Below are 13,548 nucleotides of genomic sequence, written 5' to 3' on the forward strand. Positions count from 1 at the left end.
GGGGGGGGGGGGGGGGGGCTGGGTATCGGGGGGGGGGGGGCTGGGTATCAGGAGGGGGAGAAGCCCTGGCAGGGGGTCCCTGGGGGGTGGAACCTGCTCCCCCGGAGGTGTTTGAGGCTTGACAAGCCCTGGCTGGGATGACGTAGTGGGGGTTGGTGCTGCCGGGGGGGGACCGGAAGCTCCTGAGGGCCCCGCCAACCCCGATCGCCTCCGATTCCTCTGGCCCCCTCCTGCTGCGCCTCTCCCCCGCCCCCGCCCCCGCTCCCGCGGCCCCGCCCCCGCGCCCCGGAAGCGCTCCCCCCCCAGCTCACTTCCGCTGGGCCGGCGGCAGCTGCAGAGACCGAGGCCCGGGCCGCGCGGAGGGAGCGGCCGGAGCCCGAGAGCAGACCCGCGACTGGTAGGGAGCGAGCTGGGGTCCCAGTGCCCGCCCGGCGTCCGTACTGCCCCCCCCGGCCCGCCATTGCCCTGCTGGGTCCCCCCTGCCCCGTGACCCCCCGGCCCGGCGTCCGTACTGGCCCCCCGCCGGCCTGCTGCGTCCCCCCCCCCCCAGCGCTGTCACCCCCCGGCCCGGCTTCCGTACTGCCGGCCTGGCTTCTGTACTGCCCCCCCCCGCTGGCCTGCTGGGTTCCCCCCAGCGCTGTGACCCCCTCAGCCCTCTGCCCCCCCACTTCCCCCAGCGCTGTGACCCCCCCTCCCGGCCTGGCACCCGCATTGCCCTGCTCTGCTCCTTGGCTCTGTGCCTCCCCCAGTCCCTCTCCCCCCAGCGCTGCCCCTGCCTTGAGCCTGGCCCCTGCCCTGCTCTGCCCCCCCAGCCCGAGTGCTGCAACCGTCCTGGGCCTCACAGCCGCCCTGCCCTGCTCCTACCCACTCTCCTGGCCCAGGTGGATTTGCTTTAGGAGAGCCCTGCTGAGCCCAGGAGCTCTGTGCGGGCTCACGCCTGCTCCTGCTGGGCTAGGTGACTGGGATCCAGGGTTCCCATGTCCGGCGGGCTTGTCAGCTGGGGTCCCCAGCCCCAAAGAGGCATTGGAGCCAGGGCTCTCATCTGTGGTTTTAAACACCTGTTGATTTTTTTTCTGGTGTCCTATGTTGTTTCTGAATGGTCCCTGCCCTGGAAAAACTGACCACAGGGGATCTTGCCAGCGGGGTGAGTTGGGTTTAGGTGCCTTGTTTATAAATATGGTTCAGTTAACCAGCAAAGTAGCTTCTGTTTAAGGCTTGTCTTTTCCCTTAAATAAGAAACACAAAGCAGTTTCTCGCTGACAAGTAATCAAGGCCTGCTGCATATTTAATACACATCTGTGGCCTGTGAAGGAAATCCTTCAAAAGGGTAGGGATATTTCCATGTAATAAATGGCCTCTCTTCACTTACACTGTAGAATGCATGTGCCACCTCCCATTCTGCTCCTGTGTGTGTGTAAGCAGTGGGACAGTCTTGTTCTGTTACTTCCACCTCTTCTCTCCACAAGCCCAAATTGACATGGCACTTGCATGTGAAACTTCAAGCTAGAAGTTGATTTTTGCAAACTGATCTCCTAAATATCTTGAGGCTTCCATTTTGTGGAAAGCGACATTTTGAAGATGCAGAAACTAATCTTTTAAGTAAATAAGTCGGCACTTGGTATTTTCACAAAATTATTTAAATTCACATTTGCATAGGTGCTCTGATATGGGCACAGTAAAAAGGCCTGGATGGACACTTGGGTCTACTCTTAGCGTTCAGACACTCCTTTTGTACTGACTCTTCCTCTGATAATGAACAAAATCCTTGAGGTTTTTGTAAGGATCCAGCTTTATGTGGGTGTTTAGAATCAGCTGACACCTTTGCTTCCTGCATAGGAGCTGAGTCTCTATTGCAGCAACAGAGGTGTGTCACTTCTCCACCATTGAATGAAGCCTATGACATGAATTGTTCATTTTATGTTGGCATTAACATTCATGCTTCCATTCCGCACGACGCTTAGTTAGGCTAGGATCAGGTGCTGTGGGAATGCATTTTTTCTGACTGGTTGCTGTGTTGGAGTGGCTATGGGTATGTCCACACCATGGAGACAATGCTGGCATAGCCCTGTAGTGTAGACACAGCCATACTAACCAAAGGGGTTTTTCTGTAGGTATAGGAACACACACACGCACACACACACAAACCCCTGAATGAAGCTGGCATCGTCAATGGAACCCCTCTTCATAGCTTTGTCTACACTGATTGGTATAGCTATGGTGGTCGGCTGTGGGTTTTTTCACACTCCTGTAGCTTTACACACAATGTAGCTTTGCTGATATAACTTGTCAGTGTAGACTGACAGTCAATTTAAATCTTTTTCCACTCAACGTGGAGGTTAGTGATCTATCAGATGCCAGCATTTTTAACCCAATTGTAACTATCTAAACTAAAAACATAATAACGTTGGAAGGCAGTGCCTTCCAAATACCTTAATTTTAAATTGGATTAATTGTTGTAAGCGGTTGAATATGCTCTGGAGTAGTGTGGGTAAGTGTATTGCAAAGTGGCTCTTGAAGAGGCCTCATGCTCTTTGTCCCATCTACACCAAAGTATTACAGTGCAGCCTCAAGCAGTTAGAGTAGGACAATATTTTGTGCAATATGAACTTTATTTGTCAATCCAAAATAAAACAGATGCAACTTGACTCAGCAGTAAGTTACATATTGAATTATTTTATATATAATGTGGATTTTTTCCCCCTTTCTTGACTCCGGGTTATAGACCTAGACTTCAGGCTTTGTGGAACTGTCGTCATCATTGTGCAGTAGATAACAGTAACTCCACAGTTAATACTGCAGGAGCCATTCTCTTTCAAACCTTATTCCCATGCTTAATTTTCTCAGGGAAAAGTAATCCTATATGGGTGAAATTTAAGGAAACTGGTGTTCTTCCTTCTTCTCATCTTCTCAACATATAAAACATCTTGTTTTGGAGGTGCTGATGTGTGCATCTGCTCATTTCTGTCAGCAGGATTGGCAGAATTTGATTTTTTTATTTGTTTATCATTTCAACAGATTATAGCAGTGTTTATTTTTAAGCATTTATTTAAATTCTCACAGTTGTGGGAAATTATGGCAGGGGGTCAGGCAATTATTTAATGACATGTTAAGATTCAAAAAGTTGAAGTTTGTAAACAGTTGAAGCACATTGTGGACATTGTAAATATTCTAAAATCAACAAATCATACCTGTTTTTACTTTTCATTTGCAAGAAGCCTAATTTAAAAGTCTAAATCACTGGTTTGAGACTGAGTTCTCAGGCAGTATATTTCTTTCTTTTCCTATATGTAAGTTTATTGATAGAAATATTTTGATGTTGGTTTGTGAGTGTGTACAGGGTGAAGTCAGCACTTACTAATAATCTAATCCTTCCAAGCCTATCTATCCATCCCCAGTGAGTACGAGCTTTGTGTGTTGCTGGCTGTCAACTGTCCATCTGGAGTATGGCTTTGTAGTTAAAAAGGAGGTTGCATAAACTATTGGAAATGCTGCCTTAGTGTGACCAAAACATTCTGTTGTGATGTGGGTTTTCAGCTAGGCTGAAACGTCTGTCTGTTATCCAGAGGTTGAAGATGAGTGTTCTAGTTATGGCACTAACAAAGGGTGCTGTGAGTGTCTATCTCCCTCTGAGGCTGTCTCTACATTTACTCTTTAAAATTCTTCCAGTTGCTTCTACCAGTGCAGCCCCTCTGGTGGGAGCAATGTTAGCTCTAGTGTAGACTGGCTGGTGTTTTGACCACTGTATCATCTAACCTTGATCAGAGCAGTTCCAGACAACAGTGATTAAAAGTGCCAGAAGCCTTCCATGTACTAACTATACTCACTCAAGGTTTCCTCACTGGTGAAAGAGTGTGAGTGTATAAAAGCGGCTAGTGTAGCCACGCCCTAAGAGAGCATGAGCGATCTCAGCACATCATTAGAGCTTAGGGATCTGGGTTCAGAGTTATGGAATTTCTAGGCAATCCCCTAGATCTGGATATAGCGAAGCATTTGGGCAAGTATTTCTGGCTTCATTTATGCAATTGCTGGTGGATATTATAGTCCATAAATTAATTTATATCCATGTACACATTTATGTTGTTTTCATGGCTTATTGCCTCATTGCGCTAGAATTTCCACTCCATTTCCCCCCTCCATTTCTTATAGCTAATCTGTTTTCCTTTTGTTTTCAAATGGTATATTCAAGAAGTTGGCTATGAAAAAGGATTTTTGTTTTTCAGTGTGGGTGTCCTGTCCGTTTAACATGGAATCAAATGTGCCTTTATTGACAGATCCAAGCATTAGGTGCAAGGGATATTGTGTTCTTTATTAATAAAATCTATTGGATCAAAACCTAGTCAATCCAAGAAATTCTGTATCCTAAATATTTCAGAGCCAACACTAAAGGAACACTGCTAACGCAAAATTTAGTTAGTTTTTGAAACTGAGGCCTGGTCTACACTAAACAGTAGGTCAACCTAAAGGCAGCTTATGTCAACCTGATTATGTCAGGGTACACACTACAGCTTTGTCCCGCCGGTGTAAGTGCAGTACTGCACCGACATAATAACTCCACCTCCACGAGGGGCATAGCTCTCGCTGGTTTAGTTAGGGTGACAGTGTCTGTGCAGACACTGCATTACAGTAGAACCCCAGAATTATAAAATGACTGGTCATCCACACACCTCATTTGGAACTGTAAGTATGCAATCAGGCAGCAGCAGAGATGGGGGGAACAATCAAATACAGTACTGTTAAACGTAACCTACTAAAAAAAATTAAGGGAAGGCAGCATTTTTCTTCTGCGTAGTAAAGTTACAAAGCAGTATTAAGTCACTGTTCAGTTGTAAACTTTTGAAAGACCAACCATAATATTTTGTTCAGAGTTACGAACAACCTCCATTCCGGGTTCCTAACTCTGTGGTTCTACTGTACTTACATTCCCTATTGGCTGTCTCGTCAATTTCAGCCTCCATACTGGAGCCATGAAATTGACAAGAGAGCTGGGCAGCTAGAGCCTGGCTGCTGCCCAGGAAGTCCAGGTGGCTGCCCCTTGCTCCCAGCTGTGAGCAGGGAGGCGAAGTAATTACTGCGGTTGGCTGCAGGTTGACCTAACACTGATCGACTTAAGTGTGTAGTGTAGACATGCCCTGAGTTAACAATACTTTCAGCTGCTGCACTTGCTACTTTCTGTGGTTTTTACAACCCCCTCTTATTTCTTTTAAAAAATGGCTTTTCTCTTGCCATTGCAGTCCTCTTAGATGTTGTAGCAGTAGTAGCGAAACAATATGCAGCCACAGTTATGGACATTTCCTTATGCTGAAAGTCTCTTCAGCATCCTACGTGAAACAGTCTGTTCAGTTCTAGAACTAGTGAAGTTAAGGAGTGCTCCACTGTTCTCAGTCAGGTCCATAGTTAAGCCCTGATATGAAAGGGTTTTTTAATTTTGTTTTACTTCATTATAATATCTTACAGTGCCTCTCACCTTAAAGTGCTTTACAAACAATAAGCCTAATTCTGAAAGGTGTTGAGCTCCAGCAACCTCCATTAACTTTGCTGGAAGTTACAGAGGCACAGCACCTCTCAGATCAGACTGTACATACAGAGGAATTGCTTCTACTGCCATGGAAATGCAGCCATGTCTGTGGTGGACGGCCGTGGTGGTGCAACAGTACCCTTCAGCACTACACAGCAGCATGGGATAGGAAGAGGAAAATTCTGTATCCAACTGAAGTACAGAGGAACGCCAGAAAGGCAGAAGCCAACTACCTAAAATTGAAATTTGACCAAAATAACGGGATGAACAAGCTGGCTTTGTGGAAAGTGCCATAGGATCTGAAATGGCCACAGGTGATCAGGACTTCAGGTTCACAGCTCATGTGAAAGACAGGCTTACGATAGTCTTCAAGCCCTGCCTGGAATTATGCCAGCCCTTCTATACAGAGATGTTGTAGTTATTTTAGAGCTTGTGCCCAATGGCTTTGACTTTTTGCTGGTTGCTGAAGGTGATGTGGAGCGTCAAGTTCTCTAGCTGGCTGATGGGTTAGATGTAGCTCTGCTGAGGGTGCATGCTGTTCTCTAATACAGTGGTTCCCAGTGGTTGTTGCGGAACAAGTTTGGGAACCGTTGCTCTAATACAATGTGCTAGGCCTAATTTGGGTTATTTGGTGTATCCTCTCTCTCTCTTCCATTCCCATGTGTGTGGGTGAGGCTGCTGGCTGTGCACTGTGACTCTCTCTAACCATAAGATAATCTCCTCTCCCTCCCTCCCTCCCCCCCCCCCCGCCCTTCTGTTTCTCTGCTTAGCTGCCCTGATCTCCCCTAAAAGCTTTTGCATAGCTACTCTTTGCCTGTCCTGGGAAGGATCTGGGATTTCTTGGGATAGTATAATAGAAATATGGTGTAGTGTACACATGTCCATGAACTCTTTCGTCCCTCCTAAAACAGTTGACTTTTTTCCTGTTAGTCCAAGATCTAGCTTTTTTGCTGGATTGATATTGATTAGTGTTTTGGGGGTCCCTTGAGTTTAAACTGAAGCTGTGAAGGCTTTGAGATTCCTTCTCAACTTTTAATTAGTGTGTGGATTTTCTTAGACTCTGGCTTTGTATTCTGTAATTATGGCTCTTAAGCTTTGTACATTTTCCACAAGGCAAAGGGGTTCACTACGTAATCATCCTTTGTGCTCATGAAGCAGCGCTGCTGGTCCTGGCTCACAGCCCCTTGTGCGCAGACTGAAGGGGAGGAGAGAGGTGATGCTTGTCTCACCTTTTCTTGTAATGACCCTGTACTGTCAGCTTCCTTCATTTTGGACTCGTTATTGAATTTGTTAAATGAGGCCCTCATTGCTGTGCATCTCCCTATCCTGCTTTCCTACAGGCTCATGCTTAGCATTCCCCTTTGCTTTAGAGACTGATAATTGGTGCCCAGCACCCAGATTCCTAGTTGTCAGAGGAAACGGTATATCCCCATGCATTTGCTTCTCTCCCCTTCCATGTCAAGGCATGTAGTCTCTCATGAGATCAGTTCCAAAGCATGGCCCAGTACTGCCAGATTTCAATACACTGTTATGGTAAGCCAATAAACTTGCATTCCAAGCTCGCTGGGAGTCACATTCCCTAAGTATATTTCAAAACTAAACTCTTAAGAATTACTAAAATATTAATAAACACAGTGAGGCTCGCTCTCATAATGTTGTAACCAGCTAGGTTGTTCAACATCGCTGTGACCCTGTGCCTAATGCAAACCGGTTACAATGCTTAACGGGGCAGTGCGCCCTGAAATCACTGCAGTGCTGCTCTCTTTTCCAAGCAGCATTACTTGCTCCTGTGTCCAGGACTTGAAGGATTTAACTGATTTTTAGACACTTTTTAGAGGACTAATACGAGTAGTATGAAACCTGTGCTGCCATGTCTCCTCACTCCCTTGAACTTGGAGTTGTGCATTGAATGTAACTGTAATTTGTCAGTGTGACCAGGTATTCCCAGGGTGCCGCCTAGAACTGAGGTACCCCTGAGCCTCCTGTCCCACCAGCCTGGGCTCCCACTCACACTGTACCGCTGTGACAAGCTGCAGAGCCCTCCAGCCTGCACTTCCACCAGCTGCAGTCAAAAGCAGGCTCTGTGACCAGTCCCTGCATGGGAAAGCTACTTCCAGTTCCTCCGGTGCACACCCCCTCTGGCGTATAAACCCAAAGTTATATACCCTCTTCTGCTGCATAGGGAACTGAACAGCATAAAATTCGCCCCCCTCCCTCAATGTGGAGAGGAATATGCAACAGCCTTTTGCCCCTGGGCTATGATTCCCACACACTAGTTTAGATAAAGCTAAAACAAGTTTATTAACTACAAAAGAGAGATTTTAAGTGAGTAGAAGTGATAGCAAACAAATCAAAGCAAATAAAAAATGCAAACTAAGCTTACTATACTAAATAGGGTGAGAATTTGCTATTCATACCCAAAGAGGTAATACAAGCAGGCTGCAGATTCTTAAAAGGCAAGTTGCACTTGCTTACAGCTTAGAATCCCCAGGAGTTCCACTCACAGGCTAAAAATCCCTTTAGCCTGGGTCCAGCACATCCCCCAGTTCAGTCTTCCTTCCTCAGGTGTTTCCAGGAGTCTTTTTGTGTGGGGAGCGAAGAACACCAGATGGTATCACTCCCTGCCTTGTATAGCTTTTGCATATGGCGGGAACCCTTTGTTTCAAAGCTTGGTTCCCAGACTGGTCTGTGGAAAAACACTGGCATCCCAGGATGGAATCTAGAGACTTGTGGTCACATTACATGTCTTTGTAGAGTTATAGCAGCCATTACTCGGAGGCTGTCTGTAGCCTTCTCAGGAAGCCTTCCAGGTAGGAGATAAGCTTCTCCTAAGGCCTATTGTTTGTTCCTAATGGCTCATTTCCCTGAATAGGCCCTTCCCCACCCAGCTATCTAGACAGAAAGCATCTTGTCTAGTGGGTGTTACCTAGGTGTAACTACATTTGAAATACAGGTACATAGTCAATATTCATTACTTCAGATACAAAAATGATACGTGCATATAAATAGGATAATCATATTCAGCAAATCATAACCTTTCCAAGGACATCTCACATCACTTATCTTGCATAAAATACATCCTAACTATGTCATAATCATAGCATAATAGTATCACAATGAAGAATATGGGGTGCAGTGCAACAACTTTCTGGTTTAAAAACGTAACATATTACAGATCTGGATCCCTCTTCTCATTCCTGGCTTCCCTCCACTTTTTCTTAGTTTTTCTTTTCCTAGAACAGATACTTGTCTCTCTTCTGGGTTGTCTTCAGTGTCCATTTCCTTCTTCCTCCTGCAGTCTGCTCTTTACCTCTCCTCCTGTATTTTTCCTCCATTTTTTGTTTCCCGCTTCTTTTCTAAATGCATCCAACAATCTCTGTTCCACCCACTCTCATACATCTCCACACACACAACCGCTTAAAAGGTTTCAAAATGTTAGTAGCCAAAGAACTTAGTCTGTGAGCCCAAGACTGATAGGGAAAATGTGGAAACTCCACTGTTCAGGGAAATTCCCAAAGTAGAAGCCTGCCGCCTCCTTGCCCCCAGCTGTTGGGGAAGGTGCCTGTCCTGTCCCTTGACTCTCATTACAGGAGTGGTCTCTTGTGGTGTTCTGCGATTAGCAGGTATCTGAAAAATTTATAGTGTCACCCCAATCTGGGCTGGCAGCTGGAAAAGAAAATTAGCATCTCTGGCTTCTTGGGCACTCCAGAGGGACGGGGGCTTTACTAGGCTTTGTTCTCCCTACCCCATCTATTTTTGAGATGCCATTGCTGCTCCTGCTCCTTGCTTTCACAAGCAGCCACAGGGTGGAATTAACTTTATTTTTCATAGAATTGTAGGACTGGAAGGGACCTCGAGAGGTCATCTAGTCCAGTCCCCTGCACTCATGGCAGGACTAAGTATCATCTAGACCAGTGGTTCTTAACCTGGGGTGCACGCCCCACCTGGGGGTGCAAGACACCCTTTCTGGGGGTGCAAGACATGCCAGATTTTTTTAGAAGGTAAATCATGGAAAACACACATTAAGCACAGGCATGTAAGCACAACTACTTTGTTTCATCAAACCTATGTGTTTACTAACATTGTATATTACAGTAATTGTTAAAAAATGTATAAACAAAAAATATCTAGGTTTAAAGAACTGACCTACCTCAATAATTTTTGATAAGGGGTTCGAGAACATATTTTGAAAACCAAAGGGGTGCAAGCTGCAGTAAAGGTTAAGAACCACTGATCTAGACCATCCCTGACAGATGTCTGTACTGGGACCAGTCCTATTCAATATATTCATAAATGATCTGGAAAAAGGCGTAAACAGTGAGGTGGCAAAATTTGCAGATGATACAAAACTACTCAAGATAGTTAAATCCCAGGCAGACATTGAAGAGCTAAAAAAGGATCTCTCAAAACTGGGTGACTGGGCAACAAAACGGCGGATGAAATTCAATGTTGATAAATGCAAAGTAATGCACATTGGAAAACATAATCCCAACTATACATATAAAATGATGGGGTCTAAATTAGCTGTTACCACTCAAGAAAGAGATCTTGAAGTCGTGGATAGTTCTCTGAAAACATCCACTCAATGCACGGCTGCAGTCAAAAAAGGGAACAGAATGTTGGGAATCATTAAGAAAGGGATAGATAATAAGACAGAAAATATCATACTGCCTCTATATAAATCCATTGTACGCCCATATCTTGAATACTGTGTGCAGATGTGGTTGCCCCATCTCAAAAAAGATTTACTGGAATTGGAAAAGTTTCAGAAAAGGGCAACAAAAATTATTAGGGGTATGGAATGGCTTCTGTATGAGGCGAGATTAGTAAGACTGGGACTTTTCAGGTTGGAAAAGGGGGGAGGGGGATATGATTGAGGTCTATAAAATCATGAGTGGTGTGGAGAAAGTAAATAAGGAAGTGTTATTTACTACTCATAACTCATGATCTAGGGGTCACCAAATGAAATTAGTAGGCAGCAGGTTTAAAACAAATGAAGTCTTTTTTTCACACAACGCATAATCAACACATAATCAACCTGGAACTCTTTGCCAGAGGAGGTTGTGAAGGCCAAGGCTATAACCGGGTTCAAAAAGGAACTAGATAAATTCATGGAAGGTAGGTCCATCAATGGCTATTAGCCAGGATGGGCAGGGATGGTGTCCCTAACCCCTGTTTGCCAGAAGCTGGGAATGGATCACTTGATGATTACCTGTTCTGTTCTTTCCCTGTGGGGCACCTGGCATTGGCCACTGTTGAAAGACAAGATATTGGGCTAGATGGACCTTTGGTCTGACCCAGAATGGCCGTTCTTATGTGTTTGTCTAACCTGCTCTTAAAAGTCTCCAAGGATGGAGATTCCACAACCTCCCTTGGCAATTTATTTTAGTGCTTAACCACCCTGACAGGAAGTTTTTCCTAATGTCCAACCTTAACTTCCCTTGCTGCAATTTAAGCTCATTGCGTCTTGTCCTGTCCTCAGATGAAGACCAATAATTTTTCTCCCTCCTCCTTGCAATGGCCTTTTATGTACTTGATAACTGTTACCATGTCCCCTCTCAGTCTTCTCTTTTCCAGACTAAACAAACCCAATTAATTAGACCTTTAATCATTTTTCTTCTCTGGACTTTGTCCAATTTGTCCACATCTTTCCTGAAATGTGGTGCCCAGAACTGGACACAATACTCCAGCTGAGGCCTAATCAGTTTCTTTGCTCTCTCTAGGGTTCCCAGATAGCCCAAGTGAAAACTGACCAGAGTCTAGGTACTTTGCTGCAGCTGGGCAAAGCTCTGAGCAGCCTTGAAGACACTGGTATTGTATGTCTGGCAGACCTAAGGACAGTGTTGAATTCGTGACTGTAGTTGACGTTTTGAAGGCTTTCTTTGTGACCACATGGGTTAGAATTTTTTTAAAGAAGGAAGCTTAGGTTCTGCAGAAAATTGATGACTCTTGCCTGGGTAAGCTTCATGCTTATCGTGGGTGAGAGCATTTATTAAGTCCTCCACATGTTGCTCATTTAGAGGCACATATGTTATGCAGCAAATGTAAGTCTGTGCTCTTTATCCCTGAGGAACGAGATACTTGAGAGCTATTTGCTTTGCTTTCAGAGAGTAATAAGTGATCAGCTGTTTCCAGCTGCTCTGAGAGTCAGAGATTCTAAGGCTAGAATGGACCATTCTAAGACCAGAGGGACTCAAGCTCTTTCCCTGGAGCTGGCAGCTGCCCTTGCCTCCTTTCCCTTGCTGTATTAGCATACTACCTTCACACAAAAAGAAAAGGAGTACTTGTGGCATCTTTAGAGACTAACCAATTTATTTGAGCATAAGCTTTCGTGAGTTACAGCTCACTTCATCGGATGCATAAAGTGGACTGTATGAAGTGAGCTGTAGCTCACGAAAGCTTATGCTCAAATAAATTGGTTAGTCTCTAAGGTGCCACAAGTACTCCTTTTCTTTTTGCAAATACAGACTAACACGGCTGCTACTCTGAAACCTACCTTCACACACGTTCTCACCTCGCTGCAGGTGTCTCCAGGTGGTGGGAGAAGAGGCTACTGCTGAGAGTTGCTCTTAGCAGAGCTCAGGAGGTCAAGGACTTCTTTCCCCACTCCCAGTGCTGCTTTTCTGAAGGGTCAGGCCACCTACTTCTCAACAGCTTCCCAGAGGTGGGGGTATAGTAGGTGGTTGATTTGGGGAGCTTGATACTTACTGAAAGGACTTTGTCATCTCTACCTCCACCACTCAATGGAAAAATTAGTGTCTGGGCAAGGAATGAGACTTCTCATGATCGTGTGGAAAACAGAGTTGGACTTGTCCCTTGTATAGACCCATTGACCTCAGCTGAGCTTCTCCAGGCATAAATTTGGCTTATTGTCAGCTTTCTGAGTGCTGTTGTGGTCTTCTCCACGTGCCACTGGAACATTGCACTCAGTGACTGCCTTCAGTCCAGCAGCGGAGACATGAGCTGGAAAATTGCCGATTGGATCCAACAGCAGAGCACTAGTTTGGAAGATTAAATACCCTGTGTGTTTACTCTGTGACAGATAACAGTACTAAAGAATTAGTGATGGCAGAAAATTGGCACAATCCCACTGTCTGCTAGTGGAATTTGAGTACTAGAAGCTTGCTTTCTGCTGAAGCTGGGTTCTTACCCTGGTTACCTTCTAGGATTCAGATGGCTTGTCAGATGCTTGTCAGATGTGGCCAAGCGAGTGTAATTTATTTCCCTCCCATCCAAAGACTTCCATAACTGCAGGATCTAGTGCAGCTGTTCCTTGATTTGAGGGTTTGCCTGGCTTGGCCTCTGGCTGATTGGTACTGCAGTGCTTTAGATACACTTAGATAGATGCTACATATTTGTGGGGTGTTGGCTTTTCCTTTGGTGCCTGCCCTTTAACTTGTCTTTAAAGGCACAGACGTCAGTGAGGCCTAGTAGGCCATATTATCTGTATTGTGGTAGCAGCTTGGCTGTCGCACGCACATAGTACTAGACAGTTCCTTCCCCAAAATGTTTATGGTCTATGTAGATAAGTCAAAGGATTGCAAGGGAAACTGAGGCACAGAACTTTAATGTGACTTGCCGCAGGTCAGTGGCAGAACCAGGATTCCACTTTCAATTTTTTGCTTGTTGTGTCTAGTGTGCTAGGAAAGCCTCTTTACAAGCAGTCTGATAATTGTATTTGTATGGAGACTAAACACCGTCTTGATTGTCCTCAGATGCTCACTTTTCTCCAACTCCTTTCCACTCCTTCTCTGGAAGGTCAGCACTATAATCATTAAAATCTCGACATGGTCCACCATAAGCTCTGTTAAAGGACTAGCTATTTAGGTTAGAGCCATTTATTCAGCAGAGTGTATAGAGTGAAACCAGAGCTTGTGGTTTGTGCTGCAACCATCACGTGGTTCCCACCCCCCACTTGTGGTTTCTGTTTAGCATTGCTCATACTCTGGGTGTCCCAGAGCATTTAACAGAGCATTGAGTTACCTACTGCGGCTGTTGCCACCACTGGGGATCCAGTTCAGCAGGAGTTCTTG

The 13,548-nt window shown here is 45.3% G+C and overlaps 1 protein-coding gene across 5 annotated transcripts in view; it reads left to right on the forward strand.

The window, feature by feature from the left end:
- The first annotated feature begins 280 nt into the window (after positions 1–280).
- Positions 281–13,548, forward strand: part of AP1B1 (adaptor related protein complex 1 subunit beta 1) — a 77,693-nt gene continuing 64,425 nt past the window's right edge. For 2 of the 5 annotated variants that reach the window (XM_048821255.2, XM_048821256.2), the window contains exon 1: positions 281–397. The gene's annotated coding sequence lies outside the window, so the exon portion shown is untranslated. Of the gene's footprint in view, positions 398–1,127; positions 1,145–1,258; positions 1,328–13,548 lie in introns of those variants that run through there. The other 3 variants (XM_048821252.2, XM_048821251.2, XM_048821254.2) reach the window with 3 other exon arrangements.

Source organism: Caretta caretta, chromosome 15, assembly GCF_965140235.1.
Source record: "Caretta caretta isolate rCarCar2 chromosome 15, rCarCar1.hap1, whole genome shotgun sequence".
Lineage (NCBI taxonomy): Eukaryota > Metazoa > Chordata > Testudines > Cheloniidae > Caretta > Caretta caretta.